The sequence below is a fragment of the Squalius cephalus genome, assembly GCF_949319135.1.
Source record: "Squalius cephalus genome assembly, chromosome: 1".
In the NCBI taxonomy this organism is placed as follows: Eukaryota; Metazoa; Chordata; class Actinopteri; order Cypriniformes; family Leuciscidae; genus Squalius; species Squalius cephalus.
Genome location: NC_137122.1, coordinates 21,498,000 through 21,512,685, shown reverse-complemented (window position 1 = coordinate 21,512,685; position 14,686 = coordinate 21,498,000).

Sequence of the window (14,686 nt, the reverse complement as noted above, 5' to 3'; positions counted from 1 at the left end):
AGAGTGGGTGTGTTAAATTAAAGTATCTTTTTATTTTAATGAGCAGGAAGAAAATGAGTGATATTCCCTTCTCTCACAATGTCACCTCACCTCAACAAACTTTCAAAGGGTTTACCCGAAAATCTTGTCATGATTTACTCACTTTCATCTTAGAAACACATATTTAGATATTTTTTAATGAAATTTGAGAGATTTTGGTCACTCCAATGACAGTACAGATAACCAAAACTTTCTAGATCAAAAAATGTCATCGTACTATTAAAAACGAATCAGTATGAATCAAGAGGTTTAATCTAAGTCTTCTGAAAAGACTTAAATGCTATATATGATGGACAGATTTAATTTAGCCATAATAGACATTGATTAAAACAGATGTACAGTGCATTGCATACACCCAAGTGCTTGTATTTGTGCGTAACCCACCAATGAGGATTGTTCCAGTGTGTTTGAAGTTACTTTTACAAACACAAATTGAATTGAGAGGTGTAATCTATGTTATGACATTTTTGGATCTAGAAAGATTTGGTTATCTGGACTGTCAATGGAGTGACCCAAATCTCTCAGATTTCGTTAAAAAAATATCTTAATATGTGTTATGAAGATGAACAAAAGTCGTATGGGTTTGGAGCATGAGAGTGAGTAAATGATGATAGAATCCTATAACCCTATAGGATTTATTTCAACTTTTTCAATATTTTATGTTTATTTAAATTTAAAATAATTTCCAAAAGCCTGACACTACATCTGTGCTCACTCTGCTGAACAAACACTATCTGCAATGGAGAAGGGGTATTGCAAAAAACCCATTATCATTTTCAGGAAGAAGTACGTACTTGTGTTTTACACTGGACAAAGGTACTATTTCAGTCTTTTCTTGCAAGACAGAGACTCTATAACATCCAAGTGCAGAGGAGTCGCATGGATAAGTGTAAAATGATTCTGTTTTTTGGAACCTCTGACACACTATATGAACGCTTTCATTCTGTTTGATTATATCCTTAATTATGGCTATGTCTGTGTCGATTTTGATACAGTTGTCTCCTTGTTTGGGTGACAAAACAAAATCTGAGAAATGCACCTTTTTTAGCTCTTTTGAACTTGATGACAGATTAGATTGATGAGATTCTTTTGGAAGCATTTCTGAAAGTCTTTTGACAACCTGCTGTAAAGGACAATCTGGTTTTCTAACCAATCGTTTCAGTTCACCCAGGTAATTTTCATATGGAAATGCCGCTATATTATCAAGAGGGCCGAATGCTTTATACTCGTCTGCAAGATGGATAACCTGGTGGACATTGAAAACTACTTCGTCTGTGCCATACAATCTGATGTAATGTGTTACAAATGACAACAGAGCCTTTTTAGCAAATTCAATCATTGAATCAGAGAGGCCGGGACTAAGCAGCAGAAACATGCCAATAGAAAAGAGAAGAAAGTTGTCATAAATTGCGGATTCAACACATCCTTTTAACACAACGGGACCAGTGTATATCATGAACTGGCGGAACTCTGTGGCCTTCCATCTATCCACATCTGTCAAAGAACGAGGTTTCCTGGCAAACTCTTGAGGCATAAAAGAACGGAGAGCAACAAGTCTGTCAGAAATCTCTGCTATACGCTGTGATGACAACCTTGTTCTAAGCTTTTTCCCTTTCATCCACATTTGAATTAACCTCCTCATTACTCCAAGACAGCAGGTGTGCATGTAGTCTAACGGGAATTGGGTTACCATTTTTACTAGTTCGTGTAAAGGGCTTAAACTACTGTTCAAATGGTGTTCTTCATTTGTCATCATTTCATAATCCATGTCAGTACGCAGTGGAGCATCTGTTTCAGGATATGTCATTTTATTACACCATACTCCAGTCTGGGAACATTTGTCACAACCAAAATAGCCATTGTGAGACTTGACATTTTTGATGAATGCTCGTGCAGGGGCATCGCAAATAAAGGAGGAGACAACAACTTTAAAATGAGTACCATTCTTTACAATGCCTTCTTGCAAAACAAATTTTAATTCGGCAATAAAATCTTTCAAATACTCCCTGAGTGAGCTCGGTTTACTACTGCCACAGAACAAACCAACTACAAATGGAGATCGTGTTTCATCACAGTCAACTGTTGCAAGAATTGGCCAAAATTGTGTTCTGGAGCTTTTAAACAGGGGGATGCCATCAATGTTAAACTGCAAAGCAAGAGTTTTTAAATTTTCAGCAATATTGGAGATCCTACCTAATATGTTTTGCAAGCCATTTACCAGTCCAAAATGGTAATATTCACCATTGCAAATCTTTACTACGGGTACCTTTGTCTGTGTACCAAGAAGAGTCCTTGCATCCTTGGGCAAATCAGGAAATTCTGATCTTAGGATTGCCAATAGTGCTGTTAGAGCTACTAGAGGGATGAAAAAAGATGCTGCCCATGTTTGCAGTTTAGTTTGCAACTGATTAAGTGAATTGTTGCTACTGCTATCAGATTCATTTGATTGGATACTACCAGGATCAGAGAGATTGTCAGAATCACAGAAGAAATCAGCATCTGTGTTTTTTTCCAGATCACATGAGTTCTCATGTGGGGACAAAAGAGAGGAAACTATATTACAAGAAGATGTGAGATCTATACTTTCAGAGTCTTGACATTTGTGACCATGAACAGATTCCTCAGTGTTTTCAGTTTGTGTTTTGTATTCATCTAAAATATCTCTTTCTATCTCTTGTACACTGGCCATAGTCTTTCTCCTTTTAGTCCAGTAAGACATTGTGGTATGTGTGTGTTATTGTCAGTATTATATATTATGTATTTGGTTATATAAAGATTTATATGTACAGGTATATTGTTATTGTTTGATAAAAATGATGATTTTGGAAAATGCTCCTGAAAAACAAAAATAAGAGATAGATAAAAATAATTGTTAATATTGTGTAGTTCAGTGCAATTAATGTCAAACCTTTTTCCTTTGTTTGTCTTTTTTTTAGAGAAAAAACACGCATGTACTGTACCTGATATATATCCAAAAGATTAGATTAAAAATGCTGCCAATCATTTTTTATTAAATTTTTATATTTAATATCTTTATTTATCTCAACTTGTTTTGTTCTGTTTGGGCTAACAGCAATATTATAATAATTATAATTACAAACTATTAGCCGTATTAAGTCTATAGTACTCATTTTGTCCATTAGATGGAGCAAAAGTATAAGAAATCACTTGTAAAACTTTTTTTTAATCGGTCTCCATTATTTTTAATGACAAACAAAAGCCTGAATTAATTTTTAATGTAGGGTACTGACAATACAGTTTAATAAAACATGTTTACGGATAAAGTTGTGTGACGATTATAATTAAATATGTAACTTTTTTATATCCCAATATTGAAGACATAGGTCAAGTTTCCAGACGTTTAGACATAAAATGAAGGGACAAGTGTATTTCCCACAATATACATTATTTTAATTGTATAAAGACACTTATTTAGTGCTGTATGAAGAATACAACAAACCTTTCATTTGCAAAATTGCAAGCAAAATAAGCACATTAAATAATATAAACAAACATAAGCTCGGAAGTGCCCGCAAACTTATTGGTACTGTGACTTGACTTGATCCTTAGCAGGAACTGCATTTTTTGTACACTGGGACTTGAGACTTGATAGTAAGGACTTTTGTTTTGACTTTAACATGCGTTACTTGCTCCCATCTCTGTCGATTTTGTTCCTCATAACCGGTATTATATCGTGGCAAGCCTATTGCAAATATTTGTTTAAAAATCAGTAAATAAAATCAAATAAACATCAATATGATTTATTGCTAATTAATTAAATTAATTAATTTTTGAATAAAAAAAATGAATATGTATATAAAATTGTATAATATAATAATATACTATAATTATAAAAAACAAGTTATTTAAATCCTTAAGACAAATTATTATTGCTGCATGATGTATCTGTTTGAACTAAATACAAATACTAAAAGTATCTGATACTCAGTCAAAAAATATACTCACAAGAAAAAAAGCCAAAGATGCCAAAAGAGTCGTTGGGTTGACAGTAGTTGAGAGTTGGGGTGCTGCTGATGACACATAAACAAAGTTTAAAAAAACAAAAACATTAGTAGTCAGACACTGCATACTGTATGAATTGACATGGATTGTTTATTCATTAATGATCATTGTGAACATTTTAAATCGGAAATAATGCTACAGTAGATTGTTTTCTAAGATATCCGTTTAATTTGTAAAGGCATTACTGGTGACTCTGATGTATGATAATGGAGGAGGGCAGGAGGAACGATGTAAAATCTAATAAATAAAAAAAGATAATCATTGGGTTGGTTTAGGTGAATGCATTTGTATCATGAATCGAAAAAGAGATCAGAAACTGCATGAGCTTGTGAATCAAATTGAATCATGAAATCTATATGAGTCAGGCCAGTATCTGACTTATAACTTAAATATCTGGTAGGCATTCAAAACATACTTACAAAATACAAAGTCGCTGTGTGCTAGGGCTCTTAAAAGAGCCTTTGGGGGTGTTGTAGCTGCTGTTGACACAAGGAAAGGGAAGAGAAAGAAGAAACATGTCTGAATATGAGAGAGAGATATCTGTACGAATTAATGCAATGATTTTTGACTAATCTGGATGACTGCTAGATTTATCACTTACAATAATCAGACTGCAATATATACTGAAAAAAAGAAAATAATAATATTATTAACACGGTGACAATAATAATTTAAATAAAATATTATTATTAATGTATTATTAATAAAATACAATAATAATTATTGTTATTAATAAAACAATATTTATTTAACAATGTTTATATTTATAAATATTATTAGATGTAGTGGTATTAATAATATGACAGACAGACGGATGGCAAATCTGACCTCATCTTTATAAGCCATGCACGTCTCTCGCTCTCATAGGCTTGGCTGCAAGCGCGTGAGCGCTGCGCGTACACCACCAGCGCTCGCAGCCAAGCCACAATAACGCGCTTTCCATACAACGTGAAGATAGTATTATTAATAATTGTATAATTGATTTATTTTACAGTAACGATAACATCACAGACAAAAAAAAAAAAAAACTCAAAAAAGTAAATTTCAATATGAGCGGATTTTCTCTATCCCAAATGACGTCACAGACGTAACGGCATTTATAGCGGACGGGAAAACAACCGGAAAACCATTGTTTATGTGAAAAGTAGTGGTACATTTACTGGAAAACACAGTTAATACATTTTGTGACAATTAAAAATGTTTATTAGGTGAAAGCGGCCGTTATTTATCTTACTTACTTATCTGTATACCCTGAGTAGGGGCCTACAGTAGCCTATGTGCTATAATTAGATTTTATTATTTACTTTCTTCAAAGTTTTAAGTGTCATTTACCTTTGTATGGGGTTTGTATGTTTTAAAAGTAATTTACCTACATCGGTTAAGTAAAAAGTACTTTACCTCAGAAATGTAGTTGAATATGGATGTCCACTTGGAATGAAAACCGGGTTCTGCGCGCGGTGGTCACAACCCCTTCTTATATATGCCCGCTGCCAGGTTTCGCGGGCTTGGCACGCTCACAAATGTATATTATTTTTTTAATTTTTTTTTTAATGTACATTTTTATAATGATACCTTGCGTTACCTTGTCAAGAAAGTGATATACCACAATAATTTAATAAATATAATTATATATAAACTTTAGAATATAAATATGTTAACTAAGCTAGATTTACAAAATTAATTAACAATTAAAATGAATCGGTTGTGCAGTCAGTGTTGGGTTACCTGGAAGGGAAACATACATAACATTAAAGCTGCAAGCAGCGATGAAAGGGCCCTCGCACCCGTGCCATCAACACTCGGTGGCTTTAGGAAGACAGAGCATGGTTGGGAAATGTACATTTAAGGAGGTATATATAGTAAGAGTATGTCAAAGTCAGTTACAAAATGTTTTGTATAATGGTGATAATAGCATGCTTCATGACTCAGCTAAGTGTTGCTAGCATGTTTAGTCTGTTTCTAGCATGCTTAGTACACAATAATTATGTGGTTAGTACTGCATTACGGTGTTAACCATGTCAGTTTCTGTTGCCAGTAGGTGGCGTTATGGCTATAACTGAATATGAGCATGGATGTGTGTTCAGGACAGAACTCTTATCAAACGTGTGAAGTTTGGTGCAAATTGGACATTGCCTTCTTGAGTAACAACAAAGTCATGTTTCATTGAATTAACATTCTTTAGCACTTAGCTAAGCATTGTTAGCATGTTTTAACATGTTTCTAGCATGTTTAGAACTCAATGGCATTTTTAACATGTTGCTAGAACGGCATAAAAGTGTTAAACATGTCACTTCCTGTTGCCAGTAGGTGGCGCTATTACTATAACTGAATTTGAGCATAGACATGTGTTCAGGCCATGATTCTTATCAAATGTGTGAAGTTTGGGGCAGATTGGACATTCCATGCCTGAATTACAGCAAATTCCTATTTAATTGCAATAATAGCATGCTTTAGCACTTAGCTAAGAGTTTGCTAGCATGTTTTAGCATGTTTCTAGTATGTTGTTAGCATGTTTAGCACTTGCTGGCACTTTTTTATATGTTATTAGGAGTCCATAACAGTGTTAAACATGTCACTTCCTGCTGCCAGCAGGTGGCGCTATGACTGTAAGCATGATCATGTGTTCAGGACAGAACGCTTATCAAAAGTGTGAAGTTTGGGGCAGATTGGACATTCCTTGCCTGAGTTACAGCAAATTCATATTTAATTGCAGTAATATCATTCTTTAGCACTTAGCTAAGTGTTTGCTAGTATGTTTTAGCAAGTCTCTAGTATGTTGGTAGGATGTTTAGCACCTACTTGCATTTTTTTATATGTTATTAGGAGTCAAGAACAGTGTTAAACGTCACTTCCTGTTGCCAGCAGGTGGCGCTATGACTATAACTAAATATGAGCATGGACATGTGTTCAAGAGATAACTCTTATCAAACGTGTGAAGTTTGGGGTAGATTGTACATTGCCTTCTTGAGTAACAACAAAGTCCTGTTTCATTGAATTAGCATGGTTTAGCACTTAGCTAAGTACTGCTAGCATGTTTTAACATGTTTCTAGCATGTATAGAACTCAATGGCATTTTTAACATGTTGCTAGAACGGCATCAAAGTGTTAAACATGTCACTTCCTGTTGCCAGTAGGTGGTGCTATTACTATAACTGAATTTGAGCATAGACATGTGTTCAGGCCATGATTCTTATCAAATGTGTGAAGTTTGGGGCAGATTGGACATTACATGCCTGAGTTACAGCAAATTCCTATTTAATTGCAGTAATAGCATGCTTTAGCACTTAGCTAAGTGTTTGCTAGCATGTTTCTAGTATGTTGCTAACCTGTTTAGCACTTGTTGGCTCTTTTTTATATGTTATTAGGAGACCACAAGAGTGTTAAACATGTCACTTCCTGTTACCAGTAGGTGGCGCTATTACTATAACTGAATTTTCTCATGTAGATGTGTTCAGGACAGAACGCTTATCAAAAGTGTGAAGTTTGGGGCAGATTGGACATTCCATGCCTGAGTTACAGCAAATTCCTATTTAATTGCAATAATAGCATGCTTTAGCACTTAGCTAAGAGTTTGCTAGCATGTTTTAGCATGCTTCTATTATGTTGTTAGCATGTTTAGCACTTGCTGGCACTTTTTTATATGTTATTAGGAGTCCATATCAGTGTTAAACATGTCACTTCCTGTTGCCAGCAGGTGGCGCTATGACTGTAACTGAATATGAGCATGGTCATGTGTTCAGGACAGAACGCTTATCAAAAGTGTGAAGTTTGGGGCAGATTGGACATTCCATGCCTGAGTTACAGCAACTTCCTGTTTCATGGCGAAACATCGAAATTTGTCAGGCCGCCGAGGACCCGCCCTTTGACGAAAACTCAAGATCTTCGCAATTTAACGTCGCAAAGGCCTTAAGATTACACTCACCAAATTTGAAGATGATCAGATTAAAACTGTAGGAGGAGTTCGTTAAAGTACGAGGCCTGAAAATGGCAAAAACTGCACAAAAATCTGAGAGGAAGTTCAAAATGGCTGACTTCCTGTTGTGTTTAGGGCTATGCTCCAAGAGACTTTTTTGTAGGTATTAGGTCATTACATGTATGTACCGAATTTCGTGCACGTACGTGGAACGTTGCGGGAGGCGCACTCCGTTGAACTTTTATAGGTGGCGCTATCGAGCCATTTTGCCCCGTCCAATTCTGAAACCTATATCAGATGTAAATTTTCGCCAGTTCTGACGCGTGTGCAAAGTTTCGTGAGTTTTCGAGCATGTTTAGGCCCTCAAAAAATGCAATTAAATGCGGAGAAGAAGAAGAAGAATAATAATAATAATTAAAGCTGCAAGCAGCGATGAAAGGGCCCTCGCACCCGTGCCATCAACACTCGGTGGCTTTAGGAAGGCAGAGCATGGTTGGGAAATGTACATTTAAGGAGGTATATATAGTAAGAGTATGTCAAAGTCAGTTACAAAATGTTTTGTATAATGGTGATAATAGCATGCTTCATGACTCAGCTAAGTGTTGCTAGCATGTTCAGTTTGTTTCTAGCATGCTTAGTACACAATAATTATGTGGTTAGTACTGCATTACTGTGTTAACCATGTCAGTTTCTGTTGCCAGTAGGTGGCGTTATGACTATAACTGAATATGAGCATGGATGTGTGTTCAGGACAGAACTCTTATCAAACATGTGAAGTTTGGTGCAAATTGGACATTGCCTTCTTGAGTAACAACAAAGTCATGTTTCATTGAATTAGCATTCTTTAGAACTTAGCTAAGCATTGTTAGCATGTTTTAACATGTTGCTAGAACGGCATCAACGTGTTAAACATGTCACTTCCTGTTGCCAGTTGGTGGCGCTATTACTATAACTGAACATTCTCATGTAGATGTGTTCAGGCCATGACTCTTATCAAAAGTGTGAAGTTTGGGGCAGATTGGACATTCCATGCCTGAGTTACAGCAAATTCCTATTTAATTGCAATAATAGCATGCTTTAGCACTTGGCTAAGAGTTTGCTAGCATGTTTTAGCATGTTTCTAGTATGTTGTTAGCATGTTTAACACTTGCTGGCACTTTTTTATATGTTATTAGGAGTCCACAACAGTGTTAAACATGTCACTTCCTGTTGCCAGCAGGTGGCGCTATGACTGTAACTGAATATAAGCATGGTCATGTGTTCAGGACAGAACGCTTATCAAAAGTGTGAAGTTTGGGGCAGATTGGACATTCCATGCCTGAGTTACAGCAAATTCATATTTAATTGCAGTAATATCATTCTTTAGCACTTAGCTAAGTGTTTGCTATTATGTTTTAGCATGTCTCTAGTATGTTGGTAGGATGTTTAGCACCTACTGGCATTTTTGTATATGTTATTAGGAGTCAAGAACAGTGTTAAACGTCACTTCCTGTTGCCAGCAGGTGGCGCTATGACTATAACTAAATATGAGCATGGACATGTGTTCAAGAGATAACTCTTATCAAACGTGTGACGTTTGGGGTAGATTGTACATTGCCTTCTTGAGTAACAACAAAGTCCTGTTTCATTGAATTAGCATGCTTTAGCACTTAGCTAAGTATTGCTAGCATGTTTTAATATGTTTCTAGCATGTTTAGAACTCAATGGCATTTTTAACATGTTGCTAGAACGGCATCAACGTGTTAAACATGTCACTTCCTGTTGCCAGTAGGTGGCGCTATTACTATAACTGAATTTGAGCATAGGCATGCGTTCAGGCCATGATTCTTATCAAACATGTGAAGTTTGGGGCAGATTGGACGTTCCATGCCTGAGTTACAGCAAATTCCTATTTAATTGCAGTAATAGCATGCTTTATCACTTAGCTAAGTGTTTGCTAGCATGTTTCTAGTATGTTGCTAACCTGTTTAGCACTTGCTGGCTCTTTTATATATGTTATTAGGAGACCACAACAGTGTTAAACATGTCACTTCCTGTTGACAGCAGGTGGCGCTATTACTATAACTGAATATTCTCATGTAGATGTGTTCAGGCCATGACTCTTATCAAACGTGTGAAGTTTGGGGCAGATTGGACATTCCATGCCTGTGTTACAGCAAATTCCTATTTAATTGCAGCAATAGCATGCTTTAGCACTTAGCTAAGTGTTTGTTAGCATGTTTTAGCATGTTTCTAGTATGTTGTTAGCATGTTTAGCACTTGCTGGCACTTTTTTTATATGTTTTTATATGTCCACAACAGTGTTTAACATGTCACTTCCTGTTGCCAGCAGGTGGCACTATGACTGTAACTGAATATGAGCATGGTCATGTGTTCAGGACAGAACGTTTATTAAAAGTGTGAAGTTTGGCGCATATTGGACATTGCCTTCTTGAGTAACAACAACATCCTGTTTCATTGAATTAGCATGCTTTACCACTTAGCTAAGTATTGCTAGCATGTTTTAACATTAGCTAGCATGTTTTAACATGTTTCTAGCATGTTTAGACCTCAATGGCATTTTTAACATGTTGCTAGAATGGCATCAACGTGTTAAACATGACACTTCCTGTTGCCAGTAGGTGGCGCTATTACTATAACTGAATATTCTCATGTAGATGTGTTCAGGACAGAACGCTTATCAAAAGTGTGAAGTTTGGGGCAGATTGGACATTCCATGCCTGAGTTACAGCAAATTCCTATTTAATTGCAATAATAGCATGCTTTAGCACTTAGCTAAGAGTTTGCTAGCATGTTTTAGCATGCTTCTAGTATGTTGTTAGCATGTTTAGCACTTGCTGGCACTTTTTTATATGTTATTAGGAGTCCATAACAGTGTTAAACATGTCACTTCCTGTTGCCAGCAGGTGGCGCTATGACTATAACTGAATATGAGCATGGCCATGTGTTCAGGACAGAACTCTTATCAAACGTGTGAAGTTTGGGGCAGATTGGACATTCCATGCCTGAGTTACAGCAACTTCCTGTTTCATGGCGAAACATCGAAATTTGTAAGGCCGCCGAGGACCCGCCCTTCGACGAAAACTCAAGATCTTCGCAATTTAACGTCGCAAAGGCCTTAAGATTACACTCACCAAATTTGAAGATGATCAGATTAAAACTGTAGGAGGAGTTCGTTAAAGTACGAGGCCTGAAAATGGCAAAAACTGCACAAAAATCTGAGAGGAAGTTCAAAATGGCTGACTTCCTGTTGTGTTTAGGGCTATGCTCCAAGAGACTTTTTTGTAGGTATTAGGTCATTACACGTATGTACCGAATTTCGTGCACGTACGTTGAACGTTGCGGGAGGCGCACTCCGTTGAACTTTTATAGGTGGCGCTATCGAGCCATTTTGCCCCGTCCAATTCTGAAACCTATATCAGATGTAAATTTTCGCCAGTTCTGACGCGTGTGCAAAGTTTCGTGAGTTTTCGCGCATGTTTAGGCCCTCAAAAATGCAATTCAATGCGGAGAAGAATAATAATAATAATAATAAACAGAGCAATTCCAAGAGGGTCCTCACACCATCGGTGCTCGGGCCCTAATAATACATATTCAACAACCCATAGGTGGCGATCATATGCGAGTTACCAATAAGCATGCATACAAGCGAAGAACCATGCGAGTCACAGACACGAGTTTACTATCAACGCGTGGCATCCTTTATGGTGGCTGGCAGCATTCTGTTTTGATGTACAAATGGTTGAGAGAGGTAAGTAGTATATGGAATAATATGTGGAAATGTATGCTTTTATCATAGTATGATAATTTGTGGGATTGTGAGCGTTTTCCCCAGAGCTGACTAACGCGTTTGCACATTTGTTTTGTTAAAGGAGCTTTATAATTTTGAAAATGCAGTTTTGAAATCTATCTTAAGAATTGAAAGTAAATCAAACATGTAAGAGAAGTACAAGATGCATCCACATATGTTAATTAGGTGTGAATTAAACTGTTTTCCTTAGAAAAATAACCTACAGGAATCCTGCATTTTTTTTTTTTTTAAGGATACTTTTATTTATTTATACATTAACAATATGTGCGGGAAATTTCTACAGGTTTTAGAATGAACAGAAACATGCAAGGACATCAAGCACACTTGTGCACACCTCCATTTTCCCTCATATCAGCATCACCAGAGACAGTGCTAGAAAGGTGTCAAGGTCTGTATGTTTTTTGTTGTTGTTGTTATTATTTTACCATTACCATTATTTTTTACCATAAATATTTTGACCTCATTTGTTTGACAGTTTTTTTTTTCTGCCAGTTTCTGTGTCCTGCCTGTATATGTTGTTTTCTCTCGAAAGCAGCCTAGATTGTTTATGCTTCTAGTTTGCTGATATTTTAATGTTGATATGCCTTCCTCTGCTGTTTGTTGTAGGTAGCTCCCGATGAGAGACCTAGTGTCATGCCTGATCTGGAATCAGCTGCAGGTTTGCCAAACTCCTAATTTTGATGAATTCATAAACTGACACTGTTAGTTTGTTACACAATGTGTTTGCCTTTCCTTAGTAAAGTGTGCGTGTGTGTGTGTGTGTGTCTGTCTCTCTCTCTCTCTCTCTCTCCTTTAGATGAGCTTTCCCCTGACTCGAAAGACAATATAGAGAGCTGAGTGAGAACTACTTCTCCCTGAAAAGAGAGCGGGACCATCATTACATCGACAAGAAGAGTCTCCATTACGCTATATATTCAAAAAAGTCCCTTTGTCTTCCACGGAAAGTAAACTTATGGATTTGCACATGAAGGTGAATAAATGACGGCAGAATTATCATTTTTGGAAGAACTAGTCCTTTAATATGCATTTCAAGGCTGAGATTATGTGTCTGCAGAGCTAACGTTACTCACACAAAATAACATCTAAAGTGCATGTGACGAAGACAATATCTTTATGAACTTCAGAAAAATATTTATTAGATTTAGGTAAGTATTAACTAACAGACAGACAGACAGTTATATTCAAAACAACTCCAAATCTTACTAACTTTCCATGATAAAGTGCTTTACCATTTAAACAGATCCAACAAATAAAATGAAGAAAAAACATTATCTGTCGAAATCTGTCTGTATAATGTTGGGCACTGAGAGTATAATGGAAATATAATTAACCACAAACCAACATGAGACTTCAAGTCTTTTAAATAAATGATTCTCTCTTCTATCCTTTTCTTTTGGTATAGAATAAAATACCAGTTCAGGGTTCCTCTTTCAGCTGTTGTTGCAGCCAACTGCACAACATATTGCAGGCATTACTGAGACCGTGATGGCGGCGCAAAGCTACAGTGACGTGATGTGAACCGAATGAATAATCAGCACAGTTGGAGGTAGCCTACTAAGGCTTCCCACATAATCCATGATCAAATCTTTGATTTACAGTACAGTATTAATTCACACATCACAGTAACACTGCAAAATTAAAGACAGACAATGAGATCCGACTAAAATCACGTTTTATTGAGTCAGCAGTTATATACAAACAATAAGGAAAGCTTCAATACTTAAGTTTGTTGCAGTAGCTCACCAATCTGGCTTTCTGCCTCTGGTATGCGCGCACACCCTGTAATGTTTGAAAACAGGAAACCCATGTTTCAACAACTACGGATGGGCCCTGGCTATTAATTCGGGTTACAAGTCTGACTCTCTAACCATTAGGCCATGGTGGTACATTGACACACTTTCCATCCACAAACTTTTAAAATAAGGTTGAGATTTCATTCTTCTTCCTTCTCTTTTCCAGAGATTTGGAAGAACACGTCCTTCAACGGTGAGTTGTCCCCATACCTAACCCAACCATCTATTTGAATCGGAAAGTAACTGTTACCCTTAAAACTAAAATCATTTACATTTTTGTAAAATGTAAATACAGGTTGATGTGGAAGATAATATTTAAAAAAAATGAGCACAGCCTACCTCATTTGATTGAATGTTTATGACTTATTTTCAATTTTTAATGATTTTATTTATAAAACATTTAGGCTTAAAAATATTTAGTTTTTATATGTTCAGACAGTGATGGTGAAAGTGATTCAGAAATTGGAACTTTGTCCGAGGAGGAATCAAGTGATCTAAGAAGTGATATGGCAAAATGGGCTGTAAAAAATAAGGCAACACGCACATTGGTTGATGAGCTGCTCTTGGTGTTACATAACAGGGTTGTATTCAACTACCAGTCACAGGAGAAGATTGATGCAAGAACAGAAGATGACTGGTTGTTCACCCTTGATCGCTGCAGGCTTGCAGTGCATACAAACGTTTGTGCTGGACAATATGCATGTTGTCTGCCCTAGGGGTTGTCAGACGATTGCTGAACTTTCTAAAACAGGGACCGAGAGGGTGTAGGCTGTCCTCAAGGCAAATTGAAGAAATATCAGCAAAACTCTTGATCATTCCCACTACTTAGAATTATACTTCATTTGTAATACCTGCTGTAGCAATTTCCCTTCTTTATTTTATTTTTAAACCAGATCATTCAGCCCTGGCCAAGAGTGTCTGTCCATAAAAATAATAATTGGTCGCTTCTTTTTTGGCTAGAATTCCAGAAGAGAGTTCTTCAGCTCCTTGTCAAAATCAAGGATACAATTCACGTTGCCACCTCATCTGCTGGAACAAGTTATGAAGTGAAGCCGGCAAACACTGAAGAAGAGCTCGAAGCTTTAGAGAATCACCTGGAGGACAAGA